The sequence below is a fragment of the Triticum aestivum genome, chromosome 7B (genome assembly GCF_018294505.1).
Source record: "Triticum aestivum cultivar Chinese Spring chromosome 7B, IWGSC CS RefSeq v2.1, whole genome shotgun sequence".
Lineage (NCBI taxonomy): Eukaryota > Viridiplantae > Streptophyta > Magnoliopsida > Poales > Poaceae > Triticum > Triticum aestivum.
The window spans coordinates 735,510,149-735,532,209 of NC_057813.1; positions in this window are offsets into that span (position 1 = coordinate 735,510,149).

Genomic DNA, 22,061 nt, shown 5'->3' on the forward strand with positions numbered 1-22,061 from the left:
GTGGATTTTGTCATCTTACTTGCCTCTACTAGTCTTTTCTTGCTCAACGGTATTGTGGGATGAAGCGGCCCGGACCAACCTTACACGTACACTTACGTGAGACCGGTTCCACCGACTGACATGCACAAGTTGCATAAGGTGGCTGGCGGGTGTCTGTCTCTCCCACCTTAGTTGGAGCGGAATCGATGAACATGGCCCTTATGAAGGGTAAATAGAAGTTGACAAAATCACGTTGTGGTGATTCGTAGGTAAGAAAACGTTCTTGCTAGAACCCAATTGCAGCCACGTAAAAGATGCAACAACAATTAGAGGACGTCTAACTTGTTTTTGCAGCGATTGATCATGTGATGTGATATGGCCAGAAGTTATGATGAATGATGAATTGTGATGTATGAGATCATGTTCTTTGTAATAGGATTCACGACTTGCATGTCGATGAGTATGACAACCGGCAGGAGCCATAGGAGTTGTCATTATTTTTTGTATGACCTGCGTGTCATTGAATAACGTCATGTAAACTACTTTACTTTATTGCTAAACGTTAGTCATAGAAGTAGAAGTAGTCGTTGGCGTGACAACTTCATGAAGACACGATGATGGAGATCATGATGATGGAGATCATGGTGTCAAGCCGGTGACAAGATGATCATGGAGCCCCGAAGATGAAGATCAATGGAGCTATATGATATTGGCCATATCATGTCACAACTATATAATTGCATGTGATGTTTATTATGTATTATGCATCTTGTTTACTTAGGACGACGGTAGTAAATAAGATGATCCCTTATAAAATTTCAAGAAGTGTTCTCCCCTAACTGTGCACCGTTGCTACAGTTCGTCGTTTCTAAGCACCACGTGATGATCGGGTGTGATGGATTCTTACGTTCACATACAACGGGTGTAAGACAGTTTTACACAGCGAAAACACTTAGGGTTAACTTGACGAGCCTAGCATGTGCAGACATGGCCTCGGAACACGGAGACCGAAAGGTCGAACACGAATCGTATAGAAGATACGATCAACATGAAAAGTTCACCGACGATGACTAGTCCGTCTCACGTGATGATCGGACACGGGCTAGTCGACTCGGATCGTGTAACACTTAGATGACTAAAGGGATGTCTAATCTAAGTGGGAGTTCATAATTTGATTAGAACTTTATTATCATGAACTTAGTCTAAAACCTTTGCAAATATGTCTTGTAGATCAATGGCCAACGCTAATGTCAACATGAACTTCAACGCGTTCCTAGAGAAAACCAAGCTGAAAGATGATGGCAGCAACTATACGGACTGGGTCCGGAACCTGAGGATCATCCTCATAGCTGCCAGGAAACAATATGTCCTAGAAGGACCGCTAGGTGACGCTCCCGTCCCAGAGAACCAAGACATTATGAATGCTTGGCAGTCTCTCGCTGATGATTACTCCCTCGTTCAGTGCGGCATGCTTTACAGCTTAGAACCAGGGCTCCAAAAGCGTTTTGAGCATCACGGAGCATATGAGATGTTCGAAGAGCTGAAACTAGTTTTTCAAGCTCATGCCCGGGTCGAGAGATATGATGTCTCCGACAAGTTCTACAGTTGTAAGATGGAGGAGAACAGTTCTGTCAGTGAGCACATCCTGAAGATGTCTGGGTTGCACAACCGTATGACCCAGCTGAACATTAACCTCCCAGATGAGGCGGTCATTGACAGAATCCTCCAGTCGCTCCCACCAAGCTACAAGAGCTTTGTGATGAACTACAACATGCAGGGAATGGAAAAGACCATTCCTGAAGTGTTCTCGATGCTGAAGTTAGCAGAGGCTGAAATCAAGAAAGAACATCAAGTGTTGATGGTCAATAAGACCACTAAGTTCAAGAAGGGCAAGGGTAAGAAGAACTTCAAGAAGGGCGGCAAAGATGTTGCCGCACCTGGTAAGCCAGTTACCGGGAAGAAGTCAAAGAATGGACCCAAGCCTGAGACTGAGTGCTTTTATTGCAAGGGGAAGGGTCACTGGAAGCGGAACTGCCCCAAATACTTAGCGGATAAGAAGGCCGGCAACACCAAAGGTATATTTGATATACATGTGATTGATGTGTACCTTACCAGTACTCGTAGTAACTCCTGGGTATTTGATACCGGTGCCGTTGCTCATATTTGTAACTCACAGCAGGAGCTGCAGAATAAACGGAGACTGGCGAAGGACGAGGTGACGATGCGCGTCGGGAATGGTTCCAGAGTCGATGTGATCGCCGTCGGCACGCTGCCTCTACATTTACCTACGGGATTAGTTTTGAACCTTAATAATTGTTATTTAGTGCCAAGTTTGAGCATGAACATTGTATCTGGATCTCGTTTAATACGAGATGGCTACTCATTTAAGTCTAAGAATAATGGTTGTTCGATTTATATGAGAGATATGTTTTATGGTCATGCTCCGATGGTCAATGGTTTATTCTTAATGAATCTCGAGCGTAATATTACACATGTTCATAGTGTAGATGCCAAAAGATTTAAAGTTGATAACGATAGTCCCACATACTTGTGGCACTGCCGCCTTGGTCACATTGGTGTCAAGCGCATGAAGAAGCTCCATGCCGATGGACTTTTAGAGTCTCTTGATTATGAATCGTTTGACACGTGCGAACCATGCCTCTTAGGTAAAATGACCAAGACTCCGTTCTCCAGAACATTGGAGCGAGCAACCAACTTGTTGGAAATCATACATACCGATGTGTGCGGTCCAATGAGCGTTGAGGCTCGCGGAGGATATCGTTATGTTCTCACTCTCACAGATGACTTGAGTAGATATGGGTATGTCTACTTAATGAAACACAAGTCTGAGACCTTTGAAAAGTTCAAGGAATTTCAGAATGAGGTGGAGAATCAACGTGACCGAAAGATAAAATTCTTACGATCAGATCGTGGAGGAGAATACTTAAGTCACGAATTTGGTACACACTTAAAGAAATGTGGAATCGTTTCACAGCTCACGCCGCCTGGAACACCTCAGCGAAACGGTGTGTCCGAACGTCGTAATCGCACTCTATTGGATATGGTGCGGTCTATGATGTCTCTTACCGATTTACCACTATCATTTTGGGGATACGCTCTAGAGACAGCTACATTCACTTTAAATAGGGCACCGTCTAAATCCGTTGAGACGACACCGTATGAATTATGGTTTGGAAAGAAACCTAAGCTGTCGTTTCTAAAAGTTTGGGGATGCGAAGCTTATGTCAAGAAACTTCAACCTGAAAAGCTCGAACCCAAGTCGGAAAAATGCGTATTCATAGGATACCCTAAGGAAACTATAGGGTATACCTTCTACTTATGATCCGAAGGCAAGATCTTTGTTGCCAAGAACGGATGCTTTCTGGAAAAAGAGTTTCTCTCGAAAGAAGTAAGTGGGAGGAAAGTAGAACTCGATGAAGTACTACCTCTTGAGCGGGATAGTGACGCAGCACAGGAAACCGTTCCTGTGATGCCCACACCAACTGAAGAGGAAAACCGTGATAATGATCAAAGTACTTCGGATCAAGTTACTGCTGAACTTCATAGGTCCACAAGGACACGTTCCGCACCAGAGTGGTACGGCAACCCTGTCCTGGAAATCATGTTGTTAGACAACAATGAACCTTCGAACTATGAAGAAGCAATGGCGGGCCCGGATTCCAACAAATGGCTTGAAGCCATGAAATCCGAGATAGAGTCCATGTATGAAAACAAAGTATGGACTTTGACAGACTTGCCCGATGATCGGCGAGCGATAGAAAACAAATGGATCTTTAAGAAGAAGACGGACGCGGATGGTAATGTTACCATCTATAAAGCTCGACTTGTCGCTAAGGGTTATCGACAGGTTCAAGGGATTGACTACGACGAGACATTCTCTCCCGTAGCGAAGCTAAAGTCCGTCCGAATCATGTTAGCAATTGCCGCATACTATGATTATGAGATATGGCAGATGGACGTCAAAACAGCATTCCTTAACGGGCATCTTAAGGAAGAACTGTATATGATGCAGCCGGAAGGTTTTGTCGATCCTCAGAACGCTAACAAAGTATGCAAGCTCCAGCGATCCATTTATGGACTGGTGCAAGCATCTCGGAGTTGGAACATTCACTTTGATGAGATGATCAAAGCGTTTGGGTTTATGCAGACTTATGGAGAAGCCTGCGTTTACAAGAAAGTGAGTGGGAGCTCTGTAGCATTTCTCATATTATATGTAGATGACATACTCCTGATGGGAAATAATATAGAATTTCTGGACAGCATTAAGGCCTACTTGAATAAGTGTTTTTCAATGAAGGACCTTGGAGAAGCTGCTTATATATTAGGCATCAAGATCTATAGAGATAGATCGAGACGCCTCATAGGTCTTTCACAAAGTACATACCTTGATAAGATTTTGAAGAGATTCAGAATGGATCAGTCCAAGAAGGGGTTCTTGCCTATGTTACAAGGTATGAGACTGAGCTCAGCTCAGTCACCGACCAAGGCAAAAGATAAAGAAGAGATGAGTGTCATCCCCTATGCTTCAGCCATAGGATCTATTATGTATGCCATGCTGTGTACCAGACCCGATGTAAACCTTGCCGTGAGTTTGGTAGCAAGATACCAAAGTAATCCCGGCAAGGAACACTGGACAGCGGTCAAGAATATCCTGAAGTACCTGAAAAGGACAAAGGACATGTTTCTCGTTTATGGAGGAGACGAAGAGCTCGTCGTAAAGGGTTACGTCGACGCTAGCTTCGACTCAGATCCGGATGACTCTAAGTCACAAACCGGATACGTGTATATGTTGAATGGTGGAGCAGTAAGCTGGTGCAGCTGCAAGCAGAGCGTCGTGGCGGGATCTACGTGTGAAGCGGAGTACATGGCAGCCTCGGAGGCAGCACATGAAGCGATTTGGGTGAAGGAGTTCATCACCGACCTAGGAGTCATACCCAATGCGTCGGGGCCGATCAAACTCTTCTGTGACAACACTGGAGCTATTGCCCTCGCAAAGGAGCCCAGGTTTCACAAGAAGACCAGGCACATCAAGCGTCGTTTCAACTCCATCCGTGAAAATGTTCAAGATGGAGACATAGAGATTTGCAAAGTGCACACGGATCTGAATGTCGCAGATCCGCTGACTAAACCTCTCTCGCGTGCAAGACATGATCAACACCAGAACTCTATGGGTGTTCGATTCATCACAATGTAACTAAATTGGTGACTCTAGTGCAAGTGGGAGACTGTTGGAAATATGCCCTAGAGGCAATAATAAAAGTATTATTATATTTCATTGTTCATGATAATTGTCTTTTATTCATGCTATAACTGTATTATCCGGAAATCGTAATACACGTGTGAATACTTAGACCACACTATGTCCCTGGTAAGCCTCTAGTTGACCAGCTCGTTGTGATCAACAGATAGTCATGGTTTCCTGACTATGGACATTGGATGTCGTTGATAACGGGATCACATCATTAGGAGAATGATGTGATGGACAAGACCCAATCCTAAGCATAGCATAAAAGATCGTGTAGTTCGTTTTGCTAGAGCTTTGCAAGTGTCAAGTATCTCTTCCTACGACCATGAGATCGTGTAACTCCCGGATACCGTAAGAGTGCCTTGGGTGTACCAAACGTCACAACGTAACTGGGTGACTATAAAGGTGCATTACAGGTATCTCCGAAAGTAGCTGTTGGGTTGACACGGATCGAGACTGGGATTTGTCACTCCGTATGACGGAGAGGTATCTCTGGGCCCACTCGGTAATGCATCATCATATTGAGCTCAATGTGACCAAGGAGTTGGACACGGGATCATGCATTACGGTACGAGTAAAGTGACTTGCCGGTAACGAGACTGAACAAGGTATTGGGATACCGACGATCGAGTCTCGGGCAAGTAACGTACCGATTGACAAAGGGAATTGCATACAGGGTTTGATCGAATCCTCGACATAGTGGTTCATCCGATGACAACATCGAGGAGCATGTGGGAGCCATCATGGGTATCCAGATCCCGCTGATGGTTATTGACTGAGAGCGTCTCGGTCATGTCTGCTTGTCTCCCGAACCCGTAGGGTCTACACACTTAAGGTTCAGTTACGCTAGGGTTATAGGGATATGTATATGCAGTAACCCGAATGTTGTTCGGAGTCCCGGATAAGATCCCGGACGTCACGAGGAGTTCCGGAATGGTCCGGAGGTAAAGATTTATATATGGGAAGTCCTGTTTCGGGCATCGGGACAAGTTTCGGGGTTATAGGTATTGTACCGGGACCACCGGAAGGGTCCCGGGGGTCCACCGGGTGGGTCCACCTGTCCCGGGGGGCCACATGGGCTGTAGGGGGTGCGCCTTGGCCTAATGGGCCAAGGGCACCAGCCCCACATAGGCCCATGCGCCTAGGGTTCAAGGGGGGCAAGAGTCCTAGGAGGTTAAGGCACCTCCTAGGTGCCTTGGGGGGAGGGAAAACCCCCCTTGGCCGCCGCACCCCCTAGGAGATTTGATCTCCTAGGGCCGGCCACCCCCCCTTGGCACCCCTATATATAGTGGGGGGAGAGGAGGGACTTCATACCTGAACGCCCTGGCCTTTGGTTGCCTCCTTCTCCCTCCCCAACACCTCCTCCACCTCCATAGTGCTTAGCGAAGCTCTGCCGGAGAACTGCAGCTCCACCAACACCACGCCGTCGTGCTGCTGCTGGTGCCATATCCCTCAACCTCTCCTCCCTTCCTTGCTGGATCAAGAAGGAGGAGACGTGGCTGTTCCGTACGTGTGTTGAACGCGGAGGTGCCGTCCGTTCGGCGCAGGTCATCGGTGATTTGGATCACGTCGAGTACGACTACATCATCACCTTGCAAGCTTCCGCACGCGATCTACAAGTGGTATGTAGATGCAAACTCTCTCCCTAGACTCGTTGCTTAGATGAACTCATAGATGGATCTTGGTGAAACCGTAGGAAAAATTTTAATTTTCTGCAACGTTCCCCAACAATAAACACTTTAATCTTCAAAGGAACTTTAACTTTCCAAACATGTTTGGAACTAGGAATGACGCTAGAGTTAATGACATCGATATACATCGACTTAACCGTAAACACTCCAGACCCAGTAAGTTTCCAACACAATTGATCGGGCTGATGAGCTAACTGAACCTCCATCGGTCTAGTCACCAGATGAAGCCAAGCTTCCCACCTATCACGAATAAGCACCCTCCGAAACTGGATATTAAGGGGAACGGACTGCATAATCGTTGCAACCAGCGCGTCACGTCGTTGAACAATACGATACAGGGACGGATACTGTAACGCCAAAGGTGTATCACCAAGCCACGTATCCTCCCAGAAACGGGTATTGTTACCATTACCGACGACAAACTTTGTTCTATTAAAGAAGGTGGCCTTAACTCTCATAAGCCCCTTCCAAAACGGCGAGTCCGTTTGTCTCACGATCACATGTGACAAAGTCTTGGACTGCAGATACTTGTTACAAAGAATTTGTGCCCACGTTGCGTCTGTCTCAACAGATAACTTATACAGCCACTTACTGAGAAGGCATCTGTTCTTGACCTCAAGATTCTCAACACCCAGACCCCCTTGGTCCTTTGGTCGACAGATTACATCCCATTTGGCCAGTCTGTACTTTCTCTTAAGATCATCACTGTGCCAAAAAAATCTTGATCGGTAAAAGTCCAGCCTTTTCCAAACCCCAACTGGCACTTGGAAGAATGATAGAAGGAACATCGGCATACTCATGAGTACCAAATTGATAAGAATCAGCCGGCCTCCATAAGACATGAGTTTGCCCTTCCAGCAACTGAGTTTTTTCTCAAACCCATCCTTGATGCACTTCCACTCTCTATTTGTTAGCTTACGATGGTGAATGGGTATACCTAGGTACGTGAAAGGTAAAGCCTCTAACTCACATCCAAATAATTGCCTATAAGCCTCTTGTTCCTCCTTGGCTCTACGAAAGCTGAACAACTCGCTTTTGTGAAAATTAATCTTTAATCCGGACAATTGTTCAAATAAGCATAACACTAGCTTCATATTTCTCGCTTTTACCAAGTCATGCTCCATAAAGATGATTGTATCATCAGCGTACTAAAGAATGGAGACACCCCCGTCAACCAGATGAGGCACCAAGCCACCCTCCTGACCGGCCTCCTTTGCCCTTCCTATAAGAATTGCCAACATGTCCGCCACAATGTTGAACAAAACATGAGACATCGGATCACCTTGCCTCAGGCCTTTGTGTGTCTGGAAATAACGACCTATATCGTCATTCACTTTAATTCCAACACTCCCTTTTTGCGTAAAGGATTCTACCTGGCGTCGCCAAGCTTCATCGAATCCCTTCATACGCAAGGCCTGTTGAAGGAAGGGCCATTTGACTTTGTCATACGCTTTCTCGAAATCCACTTTGAAAACCCTGTCCAGCTTTTTCGTGTGGATCTCATGGAGTGTTTCATGAAGGACCACAACCCCTTCAAGGATGTTCCTGTCCGGCATGAAAGCAGTTTGGGTAGGTTGTACCACCGCATGCGAATCTTTGTGAGCCTATTAGTCCCAACCTTGGTAAAGATTTTGAAGCTAACATTCAGAAGACAGATGGGCCTGAATTGCTCAATTCTCACAGCCTCTGTTTTCTTAGGGAGAAGGGTTATCGTCCCAAAATTCAACTGGAAAAGCTGAAGCTGTCCAGAGAAGAGATTATTAAACAGAGGCAACAGATCCCCCTTAATAATATGCCAGCACTTTTTAAACTCCGTCGGAAAACCATCAGGGCCCGGTGCCTTATTATTCTTCATCTGCGATATGGCCTCGAACACCTCTTTCTCAGAAAAAGGAGCCGCGAGAATATCATTCTCCACCGCTGTGAGTTGAGGGACATCCTCAACCCTGGACTCATCCAAGGACACGTAGTTATCCTCAGGAGGACCAAACAGCTGCTTGTAGTACTCAGTAATATACTGCTTAAGGTTTTCATGACCTACAATTGTTCCTTCATCTTGCTCAAGCTGAAAGATCCTCTTCTTTCTATGTTTACCATTAGCGATCATGTAAAAAAATTGAGTGTTTGCATCCTCCTGGACTACTCGCCGGACCTTGGCCCGCAATGCCCACTTCAATTCCTCCTCTCGAAGGAGTTCTTTGAGCCTCATCTCCGCATCAAGCTTGGCATGAAGCTCCGCGGCCGGCAGAACTGTGGTTTCAGCTTTCACATCTAGGGCCTGAATAAGGGAAAGGAGCCTTTCCTTTTCGACCTTATAAATCCCGCTAAGATGTTTAGCCCAACCACGCAGGAAGCTTCTCAAATGCCTAATCTTATTCTGCCAGTGCTGGATCGTAGTTTTCCCTCCTGAATCCTTAGCCCACTCTCTGGCTACGAGATCAAAGAAACCTTCTCATTCAAACCAAGCCAGCTCAAACAAGAAGGAGTTTTTATTACCCAGGTGGGTGGCCTCACCGGAGTCCACAAACAATGGCGTGTGCTCAGAAATCCCACGGGACAAAGCCTGAACTGTTACTAGAGGAAACTTCTGTTCCCACTCGATGCTCGCCAACACTCTATCCAACTTCTCATACGTCGGATTTGGCAACGCGTTAGCCCAGGTAAATTTCCTATCAGAGAGCTCAATTTCTCTCAGGTCAAGACTTTCAATGATAGTATTAAACATGAATGACCATCGGCCATCAAAATTATCATTGTTCTTATCCTCACGCCGTCTAATGATATTAAAATCGCCCCACACCAGGATAGGAAGCTGCTCGGAGCCGCAAATCCTAACGAGATCCGCCAAGAACTCGGGCTTGAGTTCGGGTTGCGCAGCCCCATATACTGCAACCAGAGCCCAATTAAAACCATCCTCCTTCGATCTAACCCGAAACTTGACCGCAAAGTCACCCATAACCACACTTCGAACCTCGAGTGCTTCGCATCGAACGCCGAGCAAGATCCCACCCGATCTCCCTCTCGGTGGCAAGCAATGCCAATTGAAGTCAATCTCGCCTGAGAAAGTACTAAAAAACTGAGACGCAAAATTATCTCTACCGGTCTCCGATAGAGCTATAAAATCTAATCGATGCTCGACCGCCGCCTCAGCAAGAAATCTTCTTTTAGCCAAGTCCTTTAGACCTCTGCTATTCCAAAAGATTCCCTTCATAATTCATCATGGAATTTTTTAGCCGTACGAATCCTAGCACTCCTACGCACCGCGAACACCGGGTACACCTTCCGTTTCCACTTGCGTTTCGGGTTAACATGGCTTTGTAACTGGTCCTCACAACCCGTCGCAGAAGGTCCATGCAAAACCGCCTGAGAAGTTTCATCCTCCTCCTCCACCGCCTCCGGAATAGCATGAATAAGGTCCGCACAGAAAGGATCAAGCACCCTGACCCCCAGAGCCTCAACCTCAGAATCACTCATAGGCCTAACCGCCGCAATGTTATGAATCATCTCTAAGGCCCTCTCAGCCTCTAGATCAAGAAGGTCATTAACGGAATTAGAGATTTCAGTGACATTACTACCAAGTGAGGCTCCTAATTGATTTACATCAGTCATAACCTCGCTCTCAGGAACCTGAGCAGTGGCAAGTGCCGTCACGACCTCCATAGCGTGACTGGTCAACACTTGGTCCTCAGCAGCCCCACTATCTGTTGTCCGGTCAACCAGAGGGTGCGGTTGACGTGGACGGTACCGGCCCCCACGACCGCCCCGACCACCACGATGGCCACGGAAACCACCTCGCTGTCTAGATCCCGGGCCAGAAGCACCCTCGACAAAACCACCCTGCGGCCCCAAGAACGGATGCTCGGCTGAACCGTCACTCTGCCAAGCGTAACCTCGACCACCGCCCGTCGACGACGAACCACGGTGCACACCTGCCCCATAGGCGTCGAAACCATCATCTCCCCATTGCCCCCGAGGCGCTGCACTAGCACCAGCCGAGGGTTTGGTGACGACGTGAGGAGGCGGCGCTGGCCTTGGCTGACGAGACACTGCCCCCGGCACACCGGTCGGCGGCGGCTTATGCACCGCGCCACCCCGACCAGCGGCACCACCAGCCGGCCCAGGCGCCTGCGGCGGAGAGCCCGCGCCTAAGCCACCACGGCCATTAGCCAGAGCAGCGTCAGAAGCCACCTGCACGCGGGGGCCGGTAGGCACCGCAGCGCCACGCCCGACGGCCACACCAACCAACGCGCCTCCCTGACCTGCCGCCGGCTGCACCGAAGGCGCCACGCCACGGCCCGCCCCGTGGAGCAGGGCACCGCGGCCGGCAGCAGCGGCCGGCGGCGGGGCAGCCGAGGGTGCTGCTCCACGGCCACCGCCTGGCTGCATAGCGACCTCCGCGCGGCCCGCCCCAGGGAGCTCGGCCGGCCTCTTCCCCGCCGCGCCACGACCCGCCATGGACCCGAGCGGTGGGATGCGGCGAGCGCGGCTGCCAGAGTCAACACGCCGATGAGGAAGCCGTCGTACCGAAACCCTACGTCGCGTACTTGAGAAAGAAGAAGCTGATCGATCTGTGCATGCGCCCCGAACGACGTTGATCGAAACAGCTTCGCTCCCTTCTTCCTCCAGCCCGACTGGGCCCGGCCCAACTGCAACCTCTTCGGCCTGGGCCTCATACCTAGCCAAAGAAGGCCCAGTAGCCACCGGTGGCCCATCCGCGCCAATCAAGGAATTCAAACGCAAACTCCTCGCCGCCGCGATCCTGATCGAAGCCGCCGGTGCCTGCTGCTGCCGGCCGGCCACCGCACGGCCTCCCTTCTTCCTTCTAACCACAACCGTCCACGCCTCCGGCGCTACCAGATTGAAAACCGTAAGTTTGGGAAGACTCACCTTGGAAATCGGGCCCTTCCACGGCCGAGATGCGGTTGCCGCCGTCCTCTGATGGACAACACGCCGGAGCAACTCCACCTTCTCTCCGGGACGCAAGCCTATCCTCGTCGGATCTTCGGGTGGGACGACCGTCTCCACGATCTTGGCCACCTCATCCTCGGGAGGCAGAGATTTATGCATAGAGAATAGCCATGACTTTGCATTGTCACAACTTGCTCAGATGACAAAGCCCATGTACTCCTAGACATAGAGCAGTTCAGAAGTATCTTCAGCCCCACAAAGACAACATGAGCTGGTCGTGGACATATTACGTCGATTAAGGACGGCCTTCATCGGTGTCCCAGAGCTTTATCCAACCCTGAATATCTTCTTCCTCATGTGATGATTCCCCCTGGCCGAGCTACAAGTCATTTTTTTTTTGAGGGTAGCTACAAGTCATACGTGACATTCCATTGCCTGTACTAGGCCCATACAAGCACACCGCATTGACTAGTCATACGTGAGCCTCCACCTTGGATCGAAAATCCTGCTCATCCTTTTTTCTTCCCGTTTTTACTACTCCCTCCATCCTATAATAGAAGAGAATTTTTTACACTAGTGGCAAGTCAAAATATGTTTTTTCCTAGGTACATGACAATTTTTCTAAAAAAAATAACATGGCTGTTTTATAATTTGTCGAAGTTTGTCACATGGCAAATTTTAAAAACAATTCCTAACGTTCACAAGTCAAATTTGTTTTTGCACTTTTTATTATTAATAAAATGAAACTTTTATATTAAGAGGATGGCATTTTTATCTAATGTTCACAAGTCAGGTTTTTTTGGCAGATAAAATTTGTTTTTGTTTATGGCTGTTTTATCTTTAGTAACCTAGCATTTTTATTATTAAGATGATGATCTTTTTTATGGGTCTATCTAGGACACTTCCAGATGTGATATGGTTATGTCACATCTAAGCTGATGTCCACTCTGTTTGTGGTCTATTTTTTTCTATTTTTTTTTTGTCTCTTGTTGTTGCATTATATATTTGTGGGAGCTTAGATGTGACATCTTTAAAAAACATCTAGATGTGAATTAATTGAACTTATGTAGATAAAACATTTTTCCTGTCTGAAGTTGCCATCGGACAAATTCTGTTTGTTTTACGAATTAGGGCATGATAATTTTTATTTCTGTTTTATGTTTTTCTGCCTTTATGTATCAGATTTTTTATTTCAGTGAATGCCATTTCTTTCTCCAAAAATTGATCTAATTGGGCCTATCACGTTTTCAAACGCGCTGGAACATGGTGGGCTCTGATGAACCAATTCGTTGTCATTTTAGCGAGAGCCTTAAAAAGAAAGAAAGAAAACCTTCGGAAGAGATCGCGCTGGAACATGGTGGGCTGTACCGGCGACGGCGGCCAACAGCCCAAGTCGTCGTCACCACGACACGGCAAGGCGAGCATGGCCACAGCATCGCTGCGGAACAAAGCGTCGTCATGTCCACAAAATGTTCAAACGTGCACACAAAGACCTAATAGCTGTAGTTTTGCCAAATTCATTTCTAGCGGTTTTGTTATCCATCAGCCACGTCACGCGAGCCAGTGACCAAATGACAACATCAAGTATTCTCAGGGCAACTCCAACACGGATAATTTAATCTGGGAAAAGGCTTGTACCCGGCACACTGGCCAAAACTTTGGCCAGTCCAGCGCAAGCCACGCGATTCAAGCCCATCCTACGTCTTGCAAAGCCCCATACCCCACCTTATTTTTTTCCCCTGTATTCTTCCTCCCGATCCCCTTCTCTCGCTCAGCCGCTCGTCTTCTTCCTCTGGATCCCCTTCTCTCTCTCAGCCGCTCCTCGTCTTTCTCCTTCAGATCCCACCGCCGGCTAGCCCCAATCCCACATAGATTCCCATCTTCAACATCAGCGCCCACAAACACTTCTTTCACTGCCCCCAGCTTGCAGATTCCTTCCGCCCCTCGGCTAGCTCCAAATTTTTGGTTGTGGCTCCGCGTTATGCATGTGGTCTTTGAAGAGATCTTTCAGCAGAGTGAATGACTTTGCTTTGTGTCTTGGTCTAGTGCCTTCTTCTCCAACAAGCAACGTATGGAGTTTTTTGAAGGATATTAATAAACTTAAAAATGGTCGCAAAATCTAAAGCAATTTGAGGAAAAATTGTTCACAAATTTCAGTAATGTAATCCAAAATTTTAAAACATGAATTAAGAAAAATACATTATATTTTGGCTCTCATTTTTTTTATCTTTTTTTGTTATCCTTTGGTTCTTTGTTTCTTTCTTGGTTTTCTTCAGTTTTTTCTTTTCATTTTTGTTTCTTTGTTTGTTTTTACCCGTTTTGTTTTCTTAACACATGTCTACGTTTTTCTCAGTGCATAGTATACATTTTAGAGCACACGTGAAACATTTTTCGATACAAGTTGGATATTTTCAGATACATGATGTACATTTTTACAATATACATGTTTTGAACACTTTTTTTAATACACAGTAGCATTTTCAAAATACACATTGTACATTTTTTATGGTAATAAATTTATTACCTTTAAAGGCAAACATTTTTTACATTGTAGAATTTTTTTTGAAAATTTCATGGACATTTGTTTGGAAATACGTGATTATTTCTTTAAAATGTTATGTATATTTTTAATTGAAATAAGCACTTTTATTAACAGATGCAGACGTTTTTATACATTGTATATAACATTTTTTAAATTGTCACGAACATTTTTTGAATAGGGGAATATTTGCATAAAATGTCATGTACATTTTTTAAATGGTACTCCCTCCGTCCGGAAGTACTTGTCACTGAAATAGATGTATCTAGATGTATTTTAGTTTTACATACATCCATTTTCATCCATTTTGATGACAAGTATTTCCGGACGGAGGGGTATGAAAGATTGCTTTATATTTAAAAATATTACATGGCATACATATTTAAACAAAATCGCACAGATTGTTGTGAAAGAAGGGAACATTTTCCCAGTTATCAACATTTTTTCAAAACTTTGCTAACAATTTCTTTATACTATGTTAACATTTTTTTCAAATACATACTTTTTCCTCAGTAAATTTAAGTTATGCTTTTAAAAATAAATAAAAGTAAAAAATAGAATAAAAAATTTGAGTTACATGATCATAACGAGCTACGTCCTACTGAGCCGTCTGCCTTGCAGTAAGCGGCACATAGCCATCCCCTATTTGGGGAGCTCTTGTCGACCGCTATGTGCGACAGATTATCTAGGAAACGCACACGCCTGCATTCTTTGCCGGCCCATTTTGGACGTTGTATCATATGCGTTCAGGTTTAGTGTGGTTTTCTTTCCGGATTCAGTTTTGGGTAGTTTTCTGGTGTGTTTTTTAGTTTTCAGCTGATTTCAATAAATATGAGAACCATGAAATATGTTTTTAAATTTAGTATTTTTGACTTTTATGAAAAAAATATAGAAATATCAGACCTATTTATAAAATGTTGAACATATTGTTAAATTTTATTAACAATTAAAAAGTTACAAAACGTATATTTTATAAATTATGATTTTTATTTGAAAAATTGGGGATAACTTTTCAGCAGAATCAAATTAACTATCACCGTAAGTTATCCTATAGGTTCTACTTGGCACAAACACTAATTAAAACATGAAAACACATCTAAACAGAGTCTAGATTAATTATTTATTACTAAACATGAACAAAAAGTAAGGAACAAAAATAAAATTGGGTTGCCTCCTAACAAGCGCTATCGTTTAACGCCCCTAGCTAGGCATAAAAGCGAGAATATATCTAAGTGTTGCCATGTTTGGCATTTAATTCATAAGTGGCTCGCATAATAGATTCATAAGGTAATTTAATTTTCTTTCTAGGAAAGTGTTCCATGCCTTTCTTTAACGGAAATTGGAATCTAATATTTCCTTCCTTCATATCAATAATTCCACCAATCGTTCTAAGGAAAGGCCTACCAAGAATAATAGGGCAAGAAAGATTGCAACCTATATCAAGAACGATAAAATCAACGGGCACCAAATTTATATTTGCAACAATTAGAACATCATTGATTCTTCCCATTGGCTTTTTAATGGTGGAATCCGCAAGGTGCAAATTTAAAGAGCAATCATCAAGATCATGGAAACCTAACACATCACATAAAGTTTTCGGAATCGTGGAAACACTAGCACCCAAATCACACAAAGCATAGCACTCATAATCTTTAATTTTAATTTTTATGGTAGGTTTCCACTCATCATAAAGTTTTCTAGGTATAGGAACTTCCAAATTAAGTTTTTCTTCATAAGATTGCATCAAGGCATCAATGATATGTTTAGTAAAAGCTTTATTTTGGCTATAAGCATGAGGAGAATTCAACACGGATTGCAACAAGGAAATACAATCTATTAAAGAGCAATTATCATAATTAAATTCTTTGAAATCCAAAGTAGTGGGTTCATTACTATGTAAAGTTTTAATCTCTCCAATCCCACTTTTACCAATTTTAGCATCAAGATCAAAATACTCCAAATCATTGGAACACTTTTTAACTAAAGTTGATTCACTTCCAGCCCCATCATTATCAAGATTCATATTGCAAAACAAAGATTTAATAGGGGACACGTCAATAACTTTTTGATCTTCGTCATTATTTTCATGAAAACTAAAAGAACACACTCTTACAAAGCAATCTTTTTTAGCACGCAACCTAGCAGTTCTTTCTTTGCACTCATCAATGGAAATTCTCATGGCCTTGAGAGACTCATTGATATCATGCTTAGGAGGAATAGATCTAAGTTTCAAAGAATCAACATCAAGAGAAAGTCTATCAACATTCCTAGCCAATTCATCAACTTTAAGCAATTTTTCTTCAAGCAAAGCATTGCAATTCTTTTGACAATTCATAAATTCTTTAACACTAATCTCAAAACCAGAGGGCATCTTATTATAATTTCCATAAGAGTTGTTGTAGGAATTACCATAATTATTAGAGGAATTACTAGGGAACGGACTAGGATTAAAGTTTCCTCTATACACGTTGTTACCAAAATTATTCCTACCAAGAAAATTCACATCCATAGATTCATTATTATTCTCAATCAAAGTAGACAAAGGCATATCATCAGGATCAATAGTGGCACTCTTAGTAGCAAACAATTTCATAAGTTCATCCATCTTTCCATTCAAAACATTAATTTCTTCTATAGCATGAACTTTTTTATTAGTAGATCTGTCGGTGTGCCATTGAGAATAATTAACCATAATATTATCAAGGAGTTTTGTAGCTTCTCCTAAAGTGATTTCCATAAAAGTGCCTCCCGCGCCGAATCTAAAAGATTTCTAGAAGCAAAATTCAATCCGGCATAAAAGTTTTGTATGATCATCCACAAATTCAAACCATGAGTAGGGCAATTACATATCATTAATTTCATTCTCTCCCAAGATTGTGCAACATGCTCATGATCAAGTTGTTTAAAATTCATAATATCGTTTCTAAGAGAGATGATCTTAGCGGGAGGAAAATACTTAGAGATAAAAGCATCTTTGCACTTATTCCATGAATCAATACTATTTTTAGGCAAAGACGAAAACCAAGTTTTAGCATGATCTCTAAGTGAAAATGGGAATAACTTCAATTTAACAATATCATTATCCGTATCTTTTTTCTTTTGCATATCACACAAATCAACAAAGTTGTTTAGATGAGTAGCAGCATCTTCACTGGGAAGGCCGAAGAATGGATCTTTCATAACAAGATTCAACAAAGCAGCATTAATTTCACAAGTTTCAACATCATTTAGAGGAGCAATCAGAGTGCTAAGGAAATCATTATTATTGGTATTGGAAAAGTCACACAATTTAGTATTATCTTGCGCCATCGTGACAAGCAATCCAATACACAAGCACACAAAAGGCAAGCGAGAGAGAGAGGAGAACGAAAAAGAGAGGGCGAATAAAACGGCAAAGATGAAGTGGGGGAGAGGAAAACGAGAGGCAAATGGAAAATAATATAATGCGAGGGAGATGAGTTTGTGATGGGTACTTGGTATGTCTTGACTTGAGCTAAGACCTCCCCAGCAACGGCGCCAGAAATCCTTCTTGCTACCTCTTGAGCATGCGTTGGTTTTCCCTTGAAGAGAAAAGGGTGATGCAGCAAAGTAGCGTAAGTATTTCCCTCAGTTTTGAGAACCAAGGTATCAATCTAGTAGGAGGCTCCTCAAAAGTCCCACGCACCTACACAAACAAACAAGAACCTCACAACCAACGCGGTAAAGGGGTTGTCAATCCCTTCACGGAAACTTGCAAAAGTGAGATCTGATAGAGATAATATGATAAGATAAATATTTTTGGTATGTTATGATATAGATTGGAAAGTAAAAGATGCAAATAAAAGTAGATGGAAAACTTATATGATAAAAAATAGACCCGGGGGCCATAGGTTTTACTAGTGGCTTCTCTCAAGATAGCATAAGTATTACGGTGGGTGAAAAAATTACTGTCGAGCAATTGATAAAAAAGTGCATAGTTATGATATCTAGGCATGATCATGTATATAGGCATCACGTCCGTAACAAGTAGACCGACTCCTGCCTGCATCTACTACTATTACTCCACACATCGACCGAATCCTGCCTGCATCTAGAGTATTAAGTTCATAAGAACAGAGTAACACATTAAGCAAGATGACATGATGTAGAGGGATAAACTCATCCAATATGATATAAACCCCATCTTTTTTATCCTTGATGGCAACAATACAATACGTGCCTTGCTGCCCCTGCTGTCACTGGGAAAGGACACCACAAGATTAAACCCAAAGCTAAGCACTTCTCCCATTACAAGAAAGATCAATCTAGTAGGCCAAACCAAACTGATAATTCGAAGAGACTTGCAAAGATAACCAATCATACATAAAAGAATTCAGAGGAGATTCAAATATTTCTCATAGATAAACTTGATCATAAACCCACAATTCATCGGATCTCGACAAACACACCGCAAAAAGAGTTACATCGAATAGATCTCCAAGAAGAGGAAGGAGAACTTTGTATTGAGAATCAAAGAGAGAGAAGAAGCCATCTAGCTAATAACTATGGACCTGAAGGTCTCTGGTAAACTACTCATAACTCATCGGAGAGGCCTTGGTGGTGATGGAGAGGCCCTCCATGGTCGATTCCCCCTCCGGCAGAGCGCCGGTGAAGGCTCCAAGATGGGATCTTGCGGATACAGAAGGATGCGGCGGTGGAATTAGGTTTTCGTGGTGCTCCTGGATGGTTTCGGGGTACGTAGATATATATATATATGAGGAAGAAGTAGGTCGGTGGACGCTCGAGGGGCCCATGAGGCAGGGGGCGCGCCCACCCTTACTGGGAGCGCCGGCCACCCTCGTGACCGCCTCGCTCGTTGCTTGACGTCCACTCCAAGTCCCTTGGTTTGCATTTGTTCCAAAAAGATCGCTCCCGAAGATTTCATCCTGTTTGGACTCCGTTTGATATTCCTTTTCTTAGAAACACTGAAATAGGAAAAAAAGATAGCAATTCGGGTCAGGCCTCCGGTTAGTAGGTTAGTCCCAAAAATGATATAAAAGTGTAAAGTAAAGCCCATAAACATCCAAAACAGGTAATATAATAGCATGGAACAATCAAAAATTATAGATACGTTGGAGACGTATCATGGGCCGTGGATGCCGGCGAGCGCAGCGGTGCAGGACGAGCACGACAGGGACAGGCCGCAGCAGAAGACGGGCCCGAGGCCGTACCCAAATCAGCATCCAGCCTACGGCAAAGCCCAGCCGCAGACTGCCTTGAATCACCTGACGCCCTGCTGCGAGTGGAGTATTTCTTGACCGATGACTTCTTCTTCTTCTTCTTCGAGGCCAAGGGACCGGCCAAGGGCAAATCTTCGATACCCGAGAGGGAAGGAGAGGCAGGGCGAGATGGTAGGTTAGAACACACCGCCGAAAATGGTGTTCCCTTCACCCCACCAAAAGCCGAAGCCCCTCCAACGGAGTCCGGCAGCGAATCTTTGGCCCCCCCACCAGCCAGAGCATTCTCCTTCAGCAACCCTGATCATCTGGAGAGAGCCCGTCCCACTCCGACTGGGTAAAGTGATGCTCATTGTTGTGTAGAGAATCCTCCGGTAAGCCGTCGTCGTCCTTGCTCTTGTCATCCGGAAGCAGGTGGCGGGGGAGGAGGCGAAGGCGAAATCGGACCTGTGTCTCCCTCCACCCGAACCCTGAGCCGGAAGCCTCCAGCCGAGGGGAAGACGTCGATGGAGCCACGAATACAGAGAGGATCCACACACCACACCCGCAGACGGACCGGGCCTAGAATAGCCAAGGAATCCTGGTCAACCTCAATGCGATTGCCGATGAGCACCCCGAAAGCCATCAGAAAAGCCGTAGAACGAAGAACAGGAGGGACATCATCAACTAAAACCCAGATTTCAGACAGGGAGGAGATCGCTTTGGATCCATTAGACGCTGCCTTGACCGAAACTACCAGTTGATTGAGAGATAGCGTAAAGCTAGTGCAAGAGGATATCATCCGAAGGCTTTCCTTGGAGGGGAATGTCGCAGCAAACTCAAAGTCTGAAAGCTGACGGATTTGCCAAACCCCCCCTTCCCCCCCTCCCCCCTGTCATCCCAAAGCTGGAGATCATCGAGAAGGATCTGAGGGGTGATGCGCTTGGACTGGACGGAAATAGTACCGGAGTTGGAGAGTGTTGGGATAGGAGCAACAACAGGTACCTCACGATCTAGGGCAAAAATGGAGCAGCCAGGGAGACCAAGACCATATTGGACAAAGGCAGGTGGTTTGGATCGGTTCTGACAATCAACAGTGAGGTGACCATCTTCTCTACAGATGAGGCAGAAGGAGGGGTTTTGGCAGTGAGATTGGAAGTGACCAGGACGATGACACGCGAAGCAGGTTAGAGTAGGGTTGGCGACCTGGGCCTGAGAAGGAGCTCGAACAGATCCAAGAGGGGGAGGGGGAAGAATGCCATCACCAGCCGAGCCAAACCCAGATCCGGTGCACCGACCAGCCGCAGCGCCAACAGGACGGTGGACCGGCATCCCCGACGCACCCCGCGAGACAAAGCGCGACGGACCCCCACTAGCAGCCGCTGGGGCCCGCAGTGGTCCACCCCCCAGGGGCGCAGCACCACATGGAGGAGGCGGCGGAGCCGGACCACAAGAGCCAGCCCGGCTGCCCACAGCCGCCAGCTCCCACGGATCAGCAGAAGCCAGAGCAGATCCAGGTAGAGGCACCGAGGGATCCGCCGGCCCAGAACTAGAACCGAGCAAGGGGGAGCCGGCCGCCGCCGCCGCCGACCCCGCCACCGGAGCGCCCGACGCCTGGAGCTTGGAGCACAGCCCGAGCCATCACGCCCCCGCTTCTGGCCGGAGACGGCCTCGCTAGAGGACCCGCATGAGCGATCCATCGGGACCACCGCCGCAAACGAACGGGGGAGAGGAGGGGGAGGAGTAGATCTGGAAAAGAAGTGAATGGGGGAGCGACGATGACGTAGGTCAGAAAAGGAGGCAAGGAACCCTAGAAATGGTGGAGCCGGACCGAGCCAGGCCCGGGCCGACCGGGAGGGCCGAAGAGGAAGAGGGAGGATGGGCCTGGGCCAGCCGTGGCCCAGAAACTGAGAGGGAGAGGGGGGGACGGACACGCAGCTCAGGGAGGGCACCGGCCCAGGCCCACCAGACCCAACAAGCGGCACACGGGCCCGCAGCCCAGAATCGGAACCAACCACAGAACCCATCGCCAGATCTAGGGCAGACGGCGCCGCCGCCGCCGCCGACGGGGCCGGAGCCGGCTCCCCAGACGACGCACAGGCAGAGAAGGGCACCGGAGGGGAGGGAGGAGAGGATGAGGCTGACGCCGCCCCACCGTCCCCACCAGGGCCAAGGATCCCCCGATCCGAAGACAAGGCCGGAGCACGGCGACGCCCACAGGACACGCGGCGCCAGCCGTCCACCTCCACCGCAAGCTGGGGAGCCGCCTGCGCCCACCAGGCGCAAACTTCCGACGGCGGCCCGGAGCCAAAACTACGGGGAGGCCGCCCACAGGCACCGGACGAGAAGGGGAAGGGGAGGCCTCGGAGTCTGACCCCGAATCCTCCGAATCGAGCGTCCAAAACCTGTTTGACCGAGAAGGATCGAGAAAGGCGGCGCGCGACGAGGGCGACGGGGCGGGAGAAGGGGAGGGGAGCGCCGCCAGGGTGGAGCGAGAAGGAGTC